The following is an 18234-nucleotide window of genomic DNA, read 5'->3' on the forward strand; positions in this document are numbered from 1 at the left end:
AGGTTAGTTTGCTGTCCATTAGGATTCCAAGGTTTTTGACAATTTTGGATGGTGTTGGTGTCTTTCCCAGTTCAGTGGGCCATGTGACATACTGGTTATTTCCTTGATCGTAGGGTATAATCATGATTACGGTTTTAAAAGAATAGTAATGTCCAGTCTACAACTGATAAGCGCTTTCCCAACCTTGTATAGTTTAGAACTATTGAAATGTAAATTGACTGGTTAGCTGCCACCTGGGCTTGATCCGGTGACTGGTCAGGAAGATGAAGACTTGAAAACTAAAGTTTTAGCCCCGGTTGGCGCTTTAACCCTTAAAGAATGAATGAATAAAGACTCATGTAGTCAGTTGCGTTGTGGTACAATTTGTTTATTAATTGCTTATTGAATCCCCATGTAATCACATATGCATTACTTCTTTAGACCCAGTTACTGCACTGGGATAACTGATGTAATTGTTGTTAAGGATATCCAATAATTAGACATTCTAGTTGCCTCACTGGGATTCTATATTAACAATTTGTTTTGCTTACTCGAAAATGAATCTTGTATTGGCCTGTTTTGTTGCCAATTATCTGAGAGTTGTTTTTTTGTTTAGAGAGTTGATTCAAATTACACTTTTGCTATTTGTCTTCAAAGTGAATAGTTTTTAGTCTTTCAAATAAATGATTAAAGTTGATTCACTTGTAGTTCCAGAATTGATTCGGTGTTGGTTTGCCTTCAGAGTAGATAATATAGAAACTTCAAAGTAATTAGTTTGGTTCACTTTTACTCTCCAAGGTAAGTTCAATGTTGCCTCTACTTTTTTGTTTTACAGTTGAGCTGGGGGCTGTTTCTGTTGCCCCAATTGTTTTCCAATTTTTATATCCTAAACGGATTCAATTATGGTTTTGCTGATTTCCCAACGGATTCAATTATGGTTTTACTGATTTCCCGACACGTGATTTCCCGATCCTTTGGGGGCGGTTCTTCAGGGGAGGGAATATTGTATCCCTTATTTTAATTGTAACCTGGTTTTGTCCGTAAAGTCGATTGTTCCCATGTGGAAATCATTGTTGTTTAAGTACTATGGTTTTAAGCTCCAGTTTAGATAAGCCTCTTTAGTGTTTGTTGCTTGGTATTTCTCCATGGGAACGTTGTGTCCTTGTATTTGTGTTCTATTGTTGCTCACTCTCCATGGTGGGAATCACATGATTACGGTTTTGTCTGTGTTGGTTTTGAGGTCATTGGCATTCATCCATTGGTAGAGTCATTTGAGACACTCTCCTAGAGGTACGTTCAATTCTTGTATGTCGCAGAATTTGAGTATGATTTGTGTATCATCTTTGTAGTTGTAGCATTTTAGTCTGTGTCTTTTGATGAGGTTGACTAGCAGAGTCATGTAAATGTTGAAGATTAGCAGGGATGGCGAGGAGCCTTGAGGTACTCCGCAGGTGGTGTCCCGTGGTGCGGATTTAAAAGGTTTTAAACACACTGTTTCTGTTCATCCCCACAGGAAAGACTTGATCCAGAGCAGTGCTGTGTCAGTGAGCGCTATTTCTTCCAGTCTTTTAATTAGGGCTTTGTGGTTCACTGTGTCGAATGCTGCTGAGAGTACGAGTAATATCAGTGCTGATTTGGTGTCAAAGTCTGCTTTAACCTTTAGGTCATCCCAAATTGAGATTAGTGCCATCTCTGTAATTCCCATAGGTCCGAAGCCTACTTGGACCTGGGCCAGTAGTGGTTATTTTCAACATGGTCCAGTAATTTTGTTCATAGAAATAGGTCTCTAATAACTTCACCGGGTATGGAATGTTTGAGATTGGTCTATAGTTTTGAGAGGTCTACCACAGCGCCCATTGTATCCTTGAAGAGAGGTTTGATAAGGTTTTTTTGAATGATCTTTGTACTCTCCCTGTACAAAGTGATAGATTGAAAATGTGTAGGTAGTATTTCAATGGCCCTGCACGAGGATGGGTTTAGATGTCTGGAGGGCAGGGGTCCATTGTGGAGCCTGCCATGTTGCTCTTTTTTTTACCAAGCTTATTAGTTTTCCTCTCGTTATTTGTGGGAAGCATCTAATTCTGTTCGGTGGCCTGGTGTTGGTGCGGGATGGTACAGTGCCTGGTGGATTGGTCTGCGTTGTATGACTCGCTGTAGATTGTGATTTTGTTCTTGAAGTGATCTGCAAGATCATTGCATAATTTTTGCGAGGGCACTGGCGAATTGTTCCTTCAGGGGCGGGAGGGTTCTCATCTAGCTTACAATGTTGAATAGTTCTCTTTCAGTGTTAGTGGCTTTGTGATCTGGTCGTCCTAGAGTTTATTTTTTGCTTTGAGAATTTCGGATTTGTTTGATCAGATTTGTCATAGATCTTATTTTCTTTTGTCTTGGTCATAGTTTTTCTTCCATTCTTGTTATAGTTTCCAGTTAGTTATTTTCGTTGTTTTAAGATAGGACGTGAACCATCTAGCAACTACTTTCTTTATTGATGGGGTCAGGCATTTTTCTGGAGAGATGGTGTCAATTGTTTGGAAACTGAAGCAGATTCATGGGGAACAGACACCTGACCAGCCAAGCGCAAAGAGGTACCACCGCCTGATGTCATCCAGGACCCGAGGATGCTATAACTTTTCCTGATAAGAGGTTACAGTTTCAAGGCCATACCCAGCCAACTAATTGACACATAGCCCTAAGATACTGATTGATGGAAGGGAGGCAGGGTGAAACCTGGGACACCAGGCACATGGGTGTCCATTCTGCATGCCGCTAATTAAAACGGGGATTTATGTCCAGGGGTGTAACCTGCCCAATCACAATGGACCAAGTTATCTGGAGTCCTATAGATACTGTAACCAATAAGACATCGTAGTTGTAGTGACGTCCATCACGTGTGATGTAGAGGGATAGGCGTAGACGCCCACCCAATAAGAGTTATCCAATGAGCATGCCCTATTATCATATACAGATATAACACCTATACTTAAGTTACCTTTCCTAATCTATTACATTGCATGATGATTTTTTATACAATTAGATGTCAGTGATGACGAGTTTTGCCTATAACAATGACTGTTCGACTGAAGTTCAAGGAAGTCGGAGCAAGACAGGTGATCACAATGCTGCTGATTTCCATTTGTTTCTCTGTTTGATGTACTTGTCATTAAACAGACTTCCCTTTGCCAACTTACTCAATATTGAGTTGTGTTGGAGTAAGTGAATCCTGCACCCCCTGTCCTCACATGGTGCAGCTCTCTTGTTTTACAAGTTCTAAAGGGTGAGCGCTGACCTGTGGGCCCGTCAGTGAATTCCTCTCCTCTTGAACACTTGGCAGCAGAGGATGGTTTCGGGCATTAATTATTGATTATATAATACTAAGACACCTTAGACCGATGGCACGAAGTAACTCCGGGCCTTCGGCAAGATCATGAGAAGCTCCCCGTGGACAATGATAGAGTAAAATTTCAAAAATCTGCAGTGGGTCTGAAGGAACCCAACTTTCCAACCATAACCCTTCTCATTCCCACGGGCAGCCAATCGAACGAAAACCTTAAAAGCTGGAAGAGGAAGGGGCGGTGATCCCGAAGTTCCAGAGAGGAAAAGATGCGATCGGTGAGTGAAATAGTAAACTCATTACTTTGGCAAAGGTCTTGTAAGTTAGAGTAAGTAAGTTAGAGTAAGTAAGTAAGTTAGAGTAAGTAAGGGAAAGGTAACGGAGGATGGCAGAGAAAAAATAAAAGTAATTAGAATTAGAGAAGACTGTATATATATAGGGGGTTAATGACTCGAGCATAAGAAATAAAGAGTGGATACCGGGGGGACACCCGAGATAAAAACGTAAGGATTACCAGGGAGGCACCTGAGATAAAAACGTAAGGTTTCCCCTTGTCCCTGCGCTTTAATACAGCGATCAGAAGAAACGTGAACTCAGAGCCCACAGTGGGGGGACGTTTAGGCTACGGTGACGATTAAAGACGGCATCAAAGGGGTTTGTTTACACCCCATGTCAGGGTATTGATTAGAAGGCAGGTATACGTGTGTGCAGCTGGTGTTTGTCTAGTATGTCAAGTGTCTGTAATACATTTCTTGTTTTATGTCAAATGTAAAATAATTGTATTAATGATTGTTTGAAATGCATTTTGGCTTTATGCGATTCTGTAACTAAGAGGGAATCGCCATTGAATTATGGATTTTGAGTTGGATTGGTGCTTGTGTATGTGGTGCTCGCTCATACTATTGGAAGGTTAAAGAACTGTATAAATACTGTTAGTGACGAAATTAAAAATGGAGGAAGTTACCCCGCTTGCGCATTTGTGCAAGCAGCTACCCAAGCATGCACCAAAACTAAAGAAATACAGCACAGAGTGGGTTAAGGGTACCGCCAATAAGATGTTTATGCCTTGGCCCCAGAACGGGTCACTTTCTAAGGCTGTTTTACAGCATATGACAACCTTCCTACACGCCACATATACAGGCAAGAACCTAGAGAAACGTCTTGCGGTTCTAGAATTGTGCAAGATGTTTTGAAGAAACGAAGGTGGAAGAACCACCCACAGACTGGATACTAAATGTATGTACGGAGGGGGGTGAGACGCCCACCGCGCCACCAGCCCCTTCTGAGCCAGTCATTGAAGGGAGTAAAACATAGGGGCTTTACCCACTAAGAGAACTTAAGGCAGCCACGGGGAATAGCAAACCCGCATATGAGTCACCTACGTACAGTAGTGATGATAATAAGGGAAAAGAACAGGAAAACAATATTGCCTCCGTGTTCTCAAGGAACAAAGAGAGATGCGAAGATGAAGGGAAAGATTGGGCAAGGAGTTGTGCACCTCCAGATAAGGAGAAAGAGGGAAATAAACGTAAAGGAAATGAAGGTAGAGGTGATGAGATAGCATTCGCAAAAGACAAATGGTTGGGAGGTCAGATATTACTGAATTTGGATGGAAAAGGAAGTGACGATTTGAGGCCAAGGGATAGGTCTGATGAGATGCAAAGGAGAGAGAGAGAGAAAGGGATGGAAGTAAAGGATGAAAGGACAAGAAAGAAAGATAGGCTAAGGCGAGAACAACTATATCGTGAAGAGCAAGGAATACCGCTCAGTCGTACACAATACGCAGCCTATGAAAAGTACAGGCAGAACATGTTAAGGTTAGAGGAAGAAAGGAGAGTGCACAAAAGGAAAGTAAAAAAGCGGGAAGATGAGGAGATTAGAAGGGCAAAGGAACGTAGAAATGAACGGATGAGGGAAGTAGATAAGGCTATAAGAGAAGCGAAGAAGTGAAGAAGCGAAAGGAAACAGACAAGGAAGTAGAACGCAAGCGCAGAAGGAGGGCACGAGATCTTGAATATTTGGAGAGGGAAGTGATTAAACCCAATCCTACAGTAGAATGGGAAGACGTAGAAGAATTATTTCCTGCAAGCAATGCAGTACCAGGTATAAGCGGGACAAATATTGAAGATGACTTCGACACCAGAAGCATCGGGGAAACGATTGATAAAATCTACGACGAGATGGGGCTGCAACTAATTTCCCAAGGAGGAAGGGAAGATGAGCGCTTACATAGCACTCAGCTATATGACACTGAGGATGTTACCCAAAGTTGTGGGAGCAGGGGACTGTCCATAGACAGGCTGGAGATTGAGCAGAACGAAGAAGATGCAGGGAGTTGTGTAAACTGGGAGTATTCAGGATCTGACTCTGATTGGGAAACTGAGGATGTGGCACATAAAGAAGGGAGACGGTGCAAAAAACGGCTCCCAGGGGACCGAGGGGTACGATGGTCAGACACTAGTGGGTCCGTAACTAGGACACCAAAGTCTGCTGCGCAGTCCTGCCGACATGAAGAAATACCCCACGGTGAGAGGGGGGCATCAGCACCAGCCTATACAGACAGACTAAGGGCATTGCCAGGTAGACGGCAAGGCGGGAATGCCACCCTCGCGATAGACCGGAGAGCTATGGGGAAAGAGAAGGAGGACTGCGCATTCCAATTCCCTTTGCTAGAGAAAGGGGGAGTAAGACCACAATATATACCATGGCCACATATGGACCGAGAGAACCTAAAAAATAAGCTTCCAATGCTGACATCGGGAGCTGGAAAGTGGATACATGAGTTAGAGGAAATGACGGGGGGAGTCACCTTAGCCATAGGGGACATTAAGGGCCATACTTGGTGAAAGAGCAGATTATGTATGGAAACGGGTAGGCTATCCTAGGATAACCCTAACTAACACCTCCCATGACGGAGCGCCATTTAATAACTGTAGGGCAGCAGTGTGGAAAGTGCTGCGAACGCTATATACAGACACTTCTGATATGGGGGCTATAATGACTCGGAAAATGAAAGAGTCAGAGGATCCGTTGATTTATATCCAGAATTTTCAAGACACGTGGGTGCTCGAAATGCATGAGTCTTGGACGAAAATCTATCCCTGTATTCTACCACATATTATGCAAGGGGTTGCTTGAAACGATGCAGAAGCAGCTCAGAAAAATTGGTAGGAGTAGAAGCAAAACCATGGGCCGAAATACAGTTGACAATTGCACACTACTGTAGATTGTTGCAAGAAAAGAACCGGAAAAAGGAGGCAACTCGTAAGGGCGAGGAGGCAAAGCTGGTGCAAAAGAAGCTCTCGAAGTATGCTCTCCAGTGAGCCATGCTCAGCAGCCCAGCCGAACCAAGCGCATAACAAGCGACCAACCCATCACAGAATAATCAGGATAACGCAGGGTTTTACCCAAGAGGAAGGGGTTTTGGAGGAAGAGGATGGCAGAGTAATCAAGGAGGGTTTCGAGGAAACCAAGGAAGTTTTCAGAATGTTCAAGGTGGCTTTCAGAACGTGCAGATGGGCAGTCCAGCTACGCCAGATGGACGGATGGCCCGACCACCGCCAGTGTGTTGGCTGTGTGGAATGACAGGACACGTGGCGCGCATGTGTAGAAGCCAAGGCATGTGGCAAAATAGCCAAGGGATGGGGGCAGGCATGGTGGTTTACTCCCTTATTTTGGATAGTGGGGATGATTTACAGCTTGTTTACACTTGGAGGCCCCAGTGAGATCTCCAGCATCCTCAAGAGGTCGAATGCTCCTAACCACACCCATATGGCAGAGGTGTTGGCCCGTCCAGAACTTAATACATGCGCAAAACCAGGAGGTCGCCGGCGCCAAGTTCTGCGCGAGTCCTGCATGATCTTGTGGGTGGCATGCTGGGTTTGCGAGAATGCCGGCAGTTGAGGGAGATTCGACATCGAAGGACCTTGAAGATCGAAGAACGTGAGTATACCTGTGAACGAAGACTGATAGCTGTGTATATATGTATGATTTGTTGTTTGTTTAAGTGTTGAGACCAAGAAGAAGGTAAAAAAGATATATTTCTGGTGAACTATGGAGTAATATCCTGTTGATGTTACCCATAAATATCACGTGGTTGTAGAAGTAGAAGTGATAAGGAGATCTTGTAAAAGGGGATACCCCTATTATATTAAGGGAAGACAAAATTGCATAGTTTTCGTATTGTAAAGAAAAGAGGATATTCCCTGAGGGGGGAAGGGCATACTATGTAGCGTTCGACAGTCCCATACATGAGGAGGGGCTCTGGTTATATAGCAGTGGTGTTTTATTTATAGTTATTGATTGTGGTATTTAGGTAGTATAGGAGTTTTTTTGTGTTGAAGAGAGTTGAGGTTTGTGAATATGTATTAATGTGTATGAAAGGGTGTAAATTGGATTAGAATTTTGTTTAAAGCGCTGTTTGGTGTATACAATAAAAGATGGGCGTGTGATTTGATTAAGGGGAAAAGATGATTAATGCTGCTGGAACAGTGTCAATTCATAAAATTGGTGAAGCTGCGACAAGAAATGAGGGAGAAGATAAAGATCAGCCCGATACCACCGCCCTTACAACTTTACCCTGGCGACAGGGTATTGATTAGAAACTTTGTTAGAAAGTGGGGCGCCCCACGTTTTTTTGGACGATATGCTGTACAGTCGGCTACTGAATCGGCTGTGAAGATAAGAGGAAGAAGAGGATGGGTTCATCTCAGAGACGTCAAGAAGAGCAGCATCAGCGCCCCCCTGTCCAATGACCAGGAGCAAGAAGAGTAAGTGGACCTCTAATAAGCTTCAACCTTTGAACGGTGGAAAGGTGCAGGCAGCACCATGCACAAACTTTGATTTTTCTGCTCCACATTTTGGAAGAAGTACTTTTTGATGACAAAATGGCCATTGATAGTAATGGTATAGTAATATTCCTGCTTTCTCTTTCTTTCTTTGGTTCGAATATAGTAGAAATAGAAGTAAGAGAAATATAAGAATAAAAAGAGAAATATATAATGAAGTATTATCTTTGAGAGGCAAATATGAGGGATTTCGATCAAAAATGGGTAACACCTGGAATGGCCGGATGCAGGAGTTGGAAAGAGAGAGACTGAATGAGAGGTACTATATTTACTCTCCCATACCTTATGCCACGGGTGCCCCAGATTGTTTGTAGCACAAAAAATACCAGTGAACATGGCACATTGTCTGGTCCATCTCGTAGTTTGCAAAATGAGAGGACTGTTCCAAGGCCACTGGCCTATGTTAAATGGGTAGATAGTGATCATTATTTTCATGTTTTTACAGATGATTTTATTAAGGAACAGAGGATGTTGGATAATTTTGTCGGAAAAAGCACAGTAGTGAAATACCCTTTGCAAGGGCCACATAGAGGGGAAGTTACTTATAAACAACATGAAATGAAAAAATGCACTAATGCCACAGGAGCTGTGCTGCCATAGGTTGGACCAGGCCACAGCTCCCTATAATGTGGAACATTTTTACAAAACCAGGCTTTACAGTTGAAGTGATGGGATGCCTAGTAGAATAAATGGTTGCATTCCTGAATAGTAAGTGCCTTGCTGATTGGGGGAAGTAGTCTAGTTTGCACACATAAGATGATGTTAATAGAGGGACAGAGAGATGCACTTTTTGTCCCAAATGAAAGTAGCATGGTTCCGATAGAGAGATGTATTGGACCACCTGGAAGTAGGTTTACGCCCGCTTTTGATCCCAAAAACTATACACAACACTGGGTAGATTGTGAGAGCGATTGTAATGGTTGTTTTCTGACTTGTGGACTAGAATGTGAGAAGAGGAGGAAGCTTGAGGGAGGTCTGTAGAGCTTGGATCCCTAAAGACAAGTATGATAAAACGTCAGATAAAGGAATTTTGGTCAATAAATTGACTAGAGGGGGGAAAGTGATGTTGGAGATAAGACCAGTGACGTTCAAGGCCACGACCCCGCCTGTTCCAAAACGAGAGCGCACATACCGCAAAATAAAACTAAACAAGGTGTTATTTTGTGTATGCCACCGCCATGTAGAATGCAACACAAGTAGGATGTAATATAGACCAGTAGACGTGAGTGGGGGAGGGATTACAATAGAGGACCACAAAAAGCTGTAGTGTAATTATGCACAAGGAAAATAAATACCTTGGTGCTGGAATAGAGGCCTGCTACAAATAAAAGGAAGTGTAGTAACTGCTGAAGGATGGGTTGAAGGATTGATAGGGTGCAAAGCCTTATCACTCCTAGGACAGCCAAAGAGGTGGTACAGCACAACCAACCAACCAGTGTCCTAAGGAATGGACTGAATATGCGAAACAGCACATCTAGGTAGAAAATTAGGATGGCCAGTGCCGATAGGACTGGGGAAATGCGACCCCATACTTCCGAAAGGAGTACACAGTGAAGGTCGGAATGAATGCAGTGTGTAGGCACAGTTTTGACATACCAGGCATGCAAGTAGGTACAGCCGTCATAATAGACCATTATTGGGCCTGTGCTTCAAAGGCCTACTTGCAGCTTCCACCAAATTGGGGAGGACTGTGCCAGAAGGGTGTAATAAGTCCACCGGCCCTAGTAGTGCCCCAAAGGGAAGTGCAGATTTCCTGAATGAGCGCACACCTAAGAAATAAGAGCTCCTTATCCTTTAAATGCGTGAAAGGGGATAGCTATAACTCGGCAAAGATGTAAACAGCGTATGATGACATACCAGATGAGAATACATTGTTCAGTAAAACAGGAATGTTCTTTACATCCGTCTTTAACCGGGTTGCAGGTCAATACAAATGCAAAATGGTTGAAAATAACCCAATGGGAACTGTTGCAGACCAAAAATACAACTTAAAATGCATTCATTTCATAAGAGAAGAGCTGAGAGAAATAAGGCTCATGACCCTTCAAGAGAGGTCTTTCCCTGACCTCAGTATGGCCGTGGAAGGGGGGTGTGTGTGGAAATTGGCCCATCTTGCAGCACATACATACCCACCCACGATGAGCAAAATGGGACCCTTACAGAGGCCCTGGCCACCTTAACAGAACTGCACACAAAAATCGTGGAAGAGGTGGAAGACATTGCTGATGACAACTGGTTTACATATCTGTTATCATGGATACCCACCTGGTTGGATAATTCATTCAAAATGCCAGTGGCCATACTAAAACTACTTGTTTTCTGTGTTATAAGAATAGCAATCAGCCAATGCAATAGGACTGCAGAAAAGGCAGTAGGAATGAAACTATTGCTAAAACTGGATACTCACATGCATGAGTATACACCAGCGGATGACTTCCCCTGTACTCAAACAATTGAAATCCCTATCACACATCCCAGTTGGAAATGTATGTATTCCCAGGACCCTCACAATTACACTAAGCCCGGGGTGTATTGTGATTCCAATGGGGAGTGCTGCTACATGGCCCGCAGACCAGATGAATATGTGAGACATGAAGGTAGCTTGAAGGGTGTGACTAAAATATAGATGCCCAAAGAGTCCTATCTGGTGGAGAGCAGAAAGAAGAATGTAGTTGAGGCCTCAAACAGAGGGGCGAAGGTTTGGTGGCAGATGAATATGTCATCCGTAGCTTCTGCCCCTCCCCCGGCCCAATACAGTACAGGTGAGAAACAGTACTCATTGAGACAGCTGTACCATACTTATTTCAGGTAGGTACAGCAGGATGTGGATACAAACTAAGCTGAAGATGGCAACAACATTTAAACTAATGCATTAGACACACATGCACTCCACATGAAAAACATGCACACCGGGTAATATATGCATTTATACATGAAGAATATAACATAGCATCCACAGACATGAAGAACACTAACATGATCAATGTATAAGATGAACGCAACAAGGACGGCACTATAGTATATCTCACTAACACAGAAACAAGAGTGTAATTAGGCAGCCATTTTCTTACAAATGGAAGCTGCAGCATACTTCTGACTGAGTAAAGGCCTCATGTCTTGAGTAAAATTCAATAAGCTGAATCCACTGAAATACAGGTCCATCCAGAGCTCAGACTGTAGCTGACAATTAGTGCCAAGATGAAAGTGAAATAAAGGCGTATGCAGAACCAAGGCACGAGATAGCAGATCCCACAACACAATCAGGATACTCCCATATTAATTAAAGGTTTATAAGAATGCAACCAGTCTTTTTTAGTCAGGTGCAGTAACACAGCAAACCAAAAGAATCCATGAAGAGTAACTCAAGAGGGTCCCTGGTGGAAACAGAAAGCACGACACATATGTTAATATTAGCTAAAATCTCAAAAAATAGAAGGACGTTCAATTTCATGTGTAGTATTCGGGCACGTGATCCATAGCAAGAGAACAGTGACTATTCATTAGAAGTGTAAAGCAAAAGAGACTCCAGGACTTAGCGCCATCAAAGATGTGTGTATGTTTAATTATACAGCATATTCACACTTCTTAAAGAAAAGCCCATAAATGATAACATGTTTCGGCTCTGCTGAGCCTTTTTCAAATCTGGACTACATACAATTTCACAGCAAATCATCGGAAGTGCGTTACATAGTTTATCATAATTTTGTATGATTGCAACACAAACATAATATCAGTATAAAACCAATTATGTAATCATATTGCGCAGGCATTATTCCATCATGCCGCAATACGAGTATACACATCAAAGTAAAAATAAAGTGATAAAAAGACAGAGCAACAAGGATTGGTGAGAGGGAGGATTCAAGGGTGTGGAGAAAAACACATTATGTATGCACATTATTCCAAAAATCAAAACATGAAAAGACAGAACAGAGGAGAGAAAAATTAGAATGTCTGAAATCAAGTTAATATCGGATCAGGTCTCTGGTGATATGGATATTGGCTGGACACTAATTCTTAAAGTAAAAGTACATAGCCACTCTCCTATGTGATATACGTACTAAACATTGCAATTCATCTTGTTTCTGTAAATCCCAATGTTGTGCTGCTAGCCGTAAATTCATGTGCGCATAGCATGCAAAAAATATATTTCATTTACATTCTCAAACGTCATAAAGCCTTAATTACAGAGCCTTATCGTGTGCAGAAATAGCCTACAACCACAAATATCCACGCACTGTAACGAACATCCCTCATCACGTGCTAAAAGAAGGCAAAGGATATTGCATTACCAGTCTTAATTACCATCAAGCCTTAATTACAAAAACTTCATTGTTTGCAAAATAGCCTTATTCCAAAAGTGTCCATGCACTGTAACTAAAATCCCTCATCTAGTGCGTTATGCTAGGTAGAAACCCCAACAACCAAGCTAGTATAGTGTCAAATCACACATCGAATCCTAAAACCGTGTTAGCTTACATGTTAATAAAGACCAACGTTATTTCCATACTGCGCTCTACATAGACCGTTGGATGCAAGCGGTCCATCAAGAGTTTCTCACGCTTACCTGATTCTTACGGACTGAAAGATAACACGCGTCGGCAGAGATACAGCGCCGCCTGCGTCCACCATTTTGATAACTAAGTTGTGTACAGTAACCACTATTCATTAGAAGCCAACATAGATAGTACCCCTTCAATACTCCCTAAATGCACACATAGATGCAAGTTGCCATACAAGACAAGTACAGGGGCGTTGCTAGGGGGGGCTAAGGGGGCTATAGCCCCTGATCTTTTGGTTGTAGCCCCGGATAGAATCTCAGGAGCTACAGCCAAAAGACTAGCTAGCCCCCAGTCCCAACAGTTCCGACATCAGCTTAGCCCCGGGTCTTTTCCAGACCTAGCAACTCCCCTGGCCAAGTACAAAGAGATTGCACATTCTGATGGCCTAGGAATGTGGGATGGTAACCTTTAACTGAAGAAAGAAGAGTCCATGTTTGTTTGTTTGTTTGTTTATTAATTTGTATAGCGCACCTGACCCAAAGGTATATGGGCGCTTAATCTTCGAGTTACAGGCAAGGTAGGGTACAATTATACAGTGATGAAGCAAAGGTATACAAGACAGGATAGCAATTCGTGCATAGACAGTAATATAGCAATTCGTGCATAGACAGTAATATGCTGGCATGGTGCAAAATACAATCAAGCAGGAGGTATGCATTCAATCATGGTAGGTTAATTGTTGAGTAACCAGGTGATGACCTTAGTTCTGAAGGGTTGGAAGGTGGGTGTAGATTTGATATCCAGTGGAATGGTATTCCAAAGTTGTGAAGCCAGAACTGGGAAGCTGGAACCACCAGCTCTTTTGAGGGAGAATTTGGGCACAGTCAATTGTAGTGTATTAGAGGATCTAGTGGTTCTAGTGTTCTGTCTTAGTGTGAATTTGTTGGTGAGATAGGGCGGGGCAAGGCCGTTGAGTGCTTTATAGGTGAGGCAGATGGTTTTTAGATCTATTTTTTGTTGGATGGATAGCCATTTGCATGCGATTCTGGTAGCCGAAATATGTTCTCTTCTGGGAATATTCAGGGCGGCACGGAGTGCATTATTTTGTATAACTTGCAGTTTATTGATTACCGTTTTGTTGGCACCTACGTAGAGACTATTGCAGTAATCTAGTTTAGATTGTATAAGTGCTCTGGCTAAGGTGAGGCAGTTGTTAGGGGAGATCAGCGGTCTACAGGCCCTGATTAGTTTGCCTGTGTAGGCCGTGGCTGAGGCAGTCATATTAATTTGTTTGGCTAGGTTAGTGTCCGTGTCGAGGTAAAAACCAAGGGTTTTTACACTCTTGGCGATAGTGATGGTGTTGCCGTCAATGGTAAGGCTAGTGTAGCTAGGACTAAGTTTCCGAATGGTGTTGGGTGAGCCGACAAGGAGCAGTTCAGTCTTGTCATCATTCAGGCAGAGGCCATGTGTGGCCATCCATGCCTGAATGATGGAGAAGACTTCATTGATCCAAATGGCGTCCGAATTATAGTTGCCGGTTAAGGTGAGGAGTATCTGGGTGTCGTCTGCGTAGTTGGTGTAGGTGACACCCAGATGGTCCAGCTTGTCGAATAGGGGCTTTGTAAAAATGTTATACAAAGTGGGTGATACACACGATCCTTGTGGGACACCACAAGTAATAGGAATAGGGTCGGCCGCTGCTAGGGGTGAGAAGATGTCAGGACGAGGTGGGGGGGTCTGTACTTCCGCTCTCTATATGGCAGAGGAAAGGCACAGAGGACCCCAGCCAAGATTCTCTAATATGGTAACGATGGACGAGCAATCAAGGCCTAGCTTCTCAGGAGGTGATGCAGGCTGGTTCTTAAGTACAGTGTGTCCCCAAGCCCCCACAAAGGAATGTCCACACACTGTATTACTGAAAACACAGTCTTTATATAATTAATATTCAAAGGTTATGTACACTTATCACAATAATGCACTTTGTGCTCCGGAAAATCAACAATGGTAAATATCTACAATTCTAAAGTGGTACCACTAATATTCGATTAGAGTGCATCAACAAGGCTGTGAAAATGCCACACGGATCAATAGCAATGAAACCAGCAATAGAGAGAAGAGAGAAAGCAGACGGATGAAACAATAGGCAGACGACTGGTCCTTGCTACTGGACACAGCTCTGAGTGGAGATCCCCCCACCTGGGCAACCTGTAAAATAACGATATATAAAACAAGCCCAGTCCATATATTGTTCAAGAGTCTCGTTCTCTCCTACAATGTTTTACCCCCCCAATGTACCTGGTGGAGTAGAGTTCGTCGGCGAGGCGTCGACCGATCCTTCTGGAGTGACTCCCTTTAAGGCAGGAGCCACGGATCGTCGAGAGGCGTCGCGGACTCGGGGTTCGGTGTCGGGGAATCGGCGGCCCTTCTTGAAGGTCGCCCCTTTCAAGCGGGAGACACGGGGCGCCGAACGTCCGACCGTGAACCGGGTAGAACGACGTCGATGAGGCAGCAGGCTTTGATCCGAGCGGTGCTCGTCGACGACAGAGCGTTGGCGTCCTGCACGGAAGAGGCGTGCGGGGCACCTCGGTGACGATAGTTCTGGACCGCAAAGAGATGAAGAAGAACTGTGGCCCAGCAAGGGCGTCGAGTCGTCGGCGTCTCTGCGGTCTTTGGGTGGCGGGAAACCCACCGGTGGATACTCCTCGGCGCGTCGACGGTCAGGCCTTCTCCCACAGGAGACGGCACGGCGATGCAGACGAGAGCGTCCGTTGATCAAGTTAAAGTTCTTAGGCAAACGGGAGCACGGCGGCTCCGGTCGGCGACGGCGGTCGTCGACAGTGGCGGACAACAGTCCGGGCGCTTCGCTTTGGGATTCCTCAGCGGTCCCCGTATCGGGTCGGCAGCCTGTCGTAGGTCTGTCTACCAGGGAGCGTTGGCAAAGGTCAGCTGTGCACGATGGTCCCTCGTAGCTCGGGAAGAGGGCGCCTTACCAGGTCCTCTCTGGGTCAGTCCTTGGAGACACCGCAGCCTTTAGATCGTGAAGGAGGGCCACGGCAATCCTTCTCTTCCAGCAGGGCCTCAAGGTCAAGCGTCAGTTACTCCAGTTACTCGTCGTAGTGGACTTCAGCTTCTGAACAATTTCCAGTGGTGAGAGGTCCCCAGATATACTATTCGGTCTCTCATCCACACTGCTGGCACACACTCAGCAGCCAATCGTACAGAAGGGCATTCATGCAGTCGGTCAGCCAATCAGGCACGCAGGGCATTCAGGCCACTCTTCTCTCGCTCAGACACTCACAACAAGGAATGTGGATTGAGACAAGTACTCAGCCATTCAACTCTACACACTGCATTCAGTCCAGTTTCGGGCAGGGCTGTCTCAGTCTTTGTCTCTCATGGCAGAAACCAGACAGCCACAACACGGAGTGCATATTGGTCACACTCCCCATTCACCCAGGTCCCACCCACAGGAGGTACCCACAACATACAGTCAGCGGGAAGGCTCCAGTAAGTCTAGCTGGGCCTTCACAACAACACCATATACGGAACTTCCACCCAACAGCCAGTCAGGGGGAAGGGACAGAGTCAGGGCTTCCCAGGACTTTGGGAAAACAAGGTATCAGGGGATAGAAAGTAAGAGGCCACCGGGGCCATCTTGTTTCCTATCAGGAATCAACTGATTCCAATGGCAGGGCCGGGGTACCCAAAAATGGCGGATACCCAGCGCACCTGTCAAATTCAGCATGTAGCTGCCACCAGCCCATACCCTACTCTGTGGGCCACCCACGGGTGCCCAAAAACATACACTAGGGGCTCAGGGTTGTACCCCTACCCATGGGTGCCATAAGGGTATCCCATGGGTCTGTTCACCAAACCAAAAGAGAGAGCGGCACCGCCAGGAGTCCCGCATGGACTTCTGCGCGGAAAACACGACAGAACACACGATAAGAACAGAAAAAGGACAAGGATACGGAGGCCCTGTCCCTCCGATGCATTTCCAGCATCACAGTCGCCCCCCCCAGACTGAGGTTAGGGTGCCTAATCTCCCACGGGATAGACACCCTCATCCAGACGGTCAACATACCTTCTGGAAAGGCCATCTGCATTATCGTGACTCTTCCCTGGTCTGTGCTCTATGGTGAAGTCTAGCCCTTGCAGGCTAATGGACCACCTGAGCAGTTTCGGATTTTCACCCTTCATCTGCATAAGCCATTTCAGGGGCTTATGATCTGTTTGGACCTTGAAGGTGGACCCCGTAAGGTAGGGCCTAAAACGCCTAAGGCTCCAAACTATACTAAAACATTCCTTTTCAACAGTAGCCCACCTAAGTTCTCTACCCTTGAGTTGTCTACTGATGAATATGATAGGATGTTCTCTCCCTTTGTCATCTAACTGGGACAAGACGGCTCCAATTCCGGTGTCGCAGGCATCCGTCTGGACGATAAAGGGTCGGCTGTAGTCAGGTGCACACAACACGGGTGCCCTGCACAGACTTTCTTTCAAGCCATCAAAGGCCCTCTGACAGTCTTCAGTCCAATTAACCTTCCTAGGCTGTTTGGGTGAAGTCAGAGCTGTCAGTGGTGCGGCTATGGTCCCATAGTCCGCCATGAAATTGCGATAATACCCAGTGAGGCCCAAAAAGGCTCTCACCTGGGTTTGAGTAGTGGGAGTCTCCCAGTTCTGTACGTCCTGTACCTTACTGGCAAGAGGCTGGATTTGACCCCCTCCTACCTCATGACCAAGATAGGTAACTTTCCCCTGAGCTATCTGGCCCTTGGTAGCCTTGATAGTGAGGTTAGCCCTTTTCAAGGCCTGCAACACTTTATCCAGGTGTGTCAAATGCGCTTCCCAGGTGGAACTGTAGACGGCAATGTCGTCTAGGTAGGCCACACAAAAGGCCTCCAGCCCACTGAGCGCATGATTGACCAACCTCTGGAAAGTGGCAGGGGCATTCTTCAACCCAAAAGGCATGACCCTAAACTGGTAGAGTCCCTCTGGTGTGGAGAATGCCGTCTTTTCCTTGGCATGGTCCGTCAGAGCTATTTGCCAATAGCCTGAGGTGAGGTCAAAGGTGCTCACAAATTTGGCAGCACCTATGGTGTCCACGAGCTCATCAGCCCTGGGCAATGGGTGCGCGTCAGTTTTGGTGACGGCATTGACTCCTCGGTAGTCCACACAGAACCTCCAATCTTTGGTACCCGCCTGGGAACTTGCCTTGGGGACAAGGACCACTGGACTGGACCAGGGACTGGTTGAGGGTTCAATTACACCCAGATCCAACATCTTGGCGACCTCAGCCTGGATGTGGTTCTTAACGGTATCTGACATACGGTAGCACCTGCTCTTGACAGGCACGCTGTCACCAGTGTCAATTTCATGCCTACACCAAGGTGTAAGGCCCGGTGTCAGCGAAAACAGAGAGGCATACTGCTGGAGCAAAGCCCGGCAGGCCCTCTGCTGCTCTGTTGTCAAATCGGGAGAGAGCTGTACTCCCTCCACTGAGCCGTCCTGAGGGTTGCTATGCAGCAAATCAGGAAGGGGCTCACTCTCATCCTCTTCTTGCCCTGAAGCTAGC

Source organism: Ambystoma mexicanum, chromosome 2p (genome assembly GCF_040938575.1).
Source record: "Ambystoma mexicanum isolate Mex_15411 chromosome 2p, UKY_AmexF1_1, whole genome shotgun sequence".
Classification (NCBI taxonomy): domain Eukaryota; kingdom Metazoa; phylum Chordata; class Amphibia; order Caudata; family Ambystomatidae; genus Ambystoma; species Ambystoma mexicanum.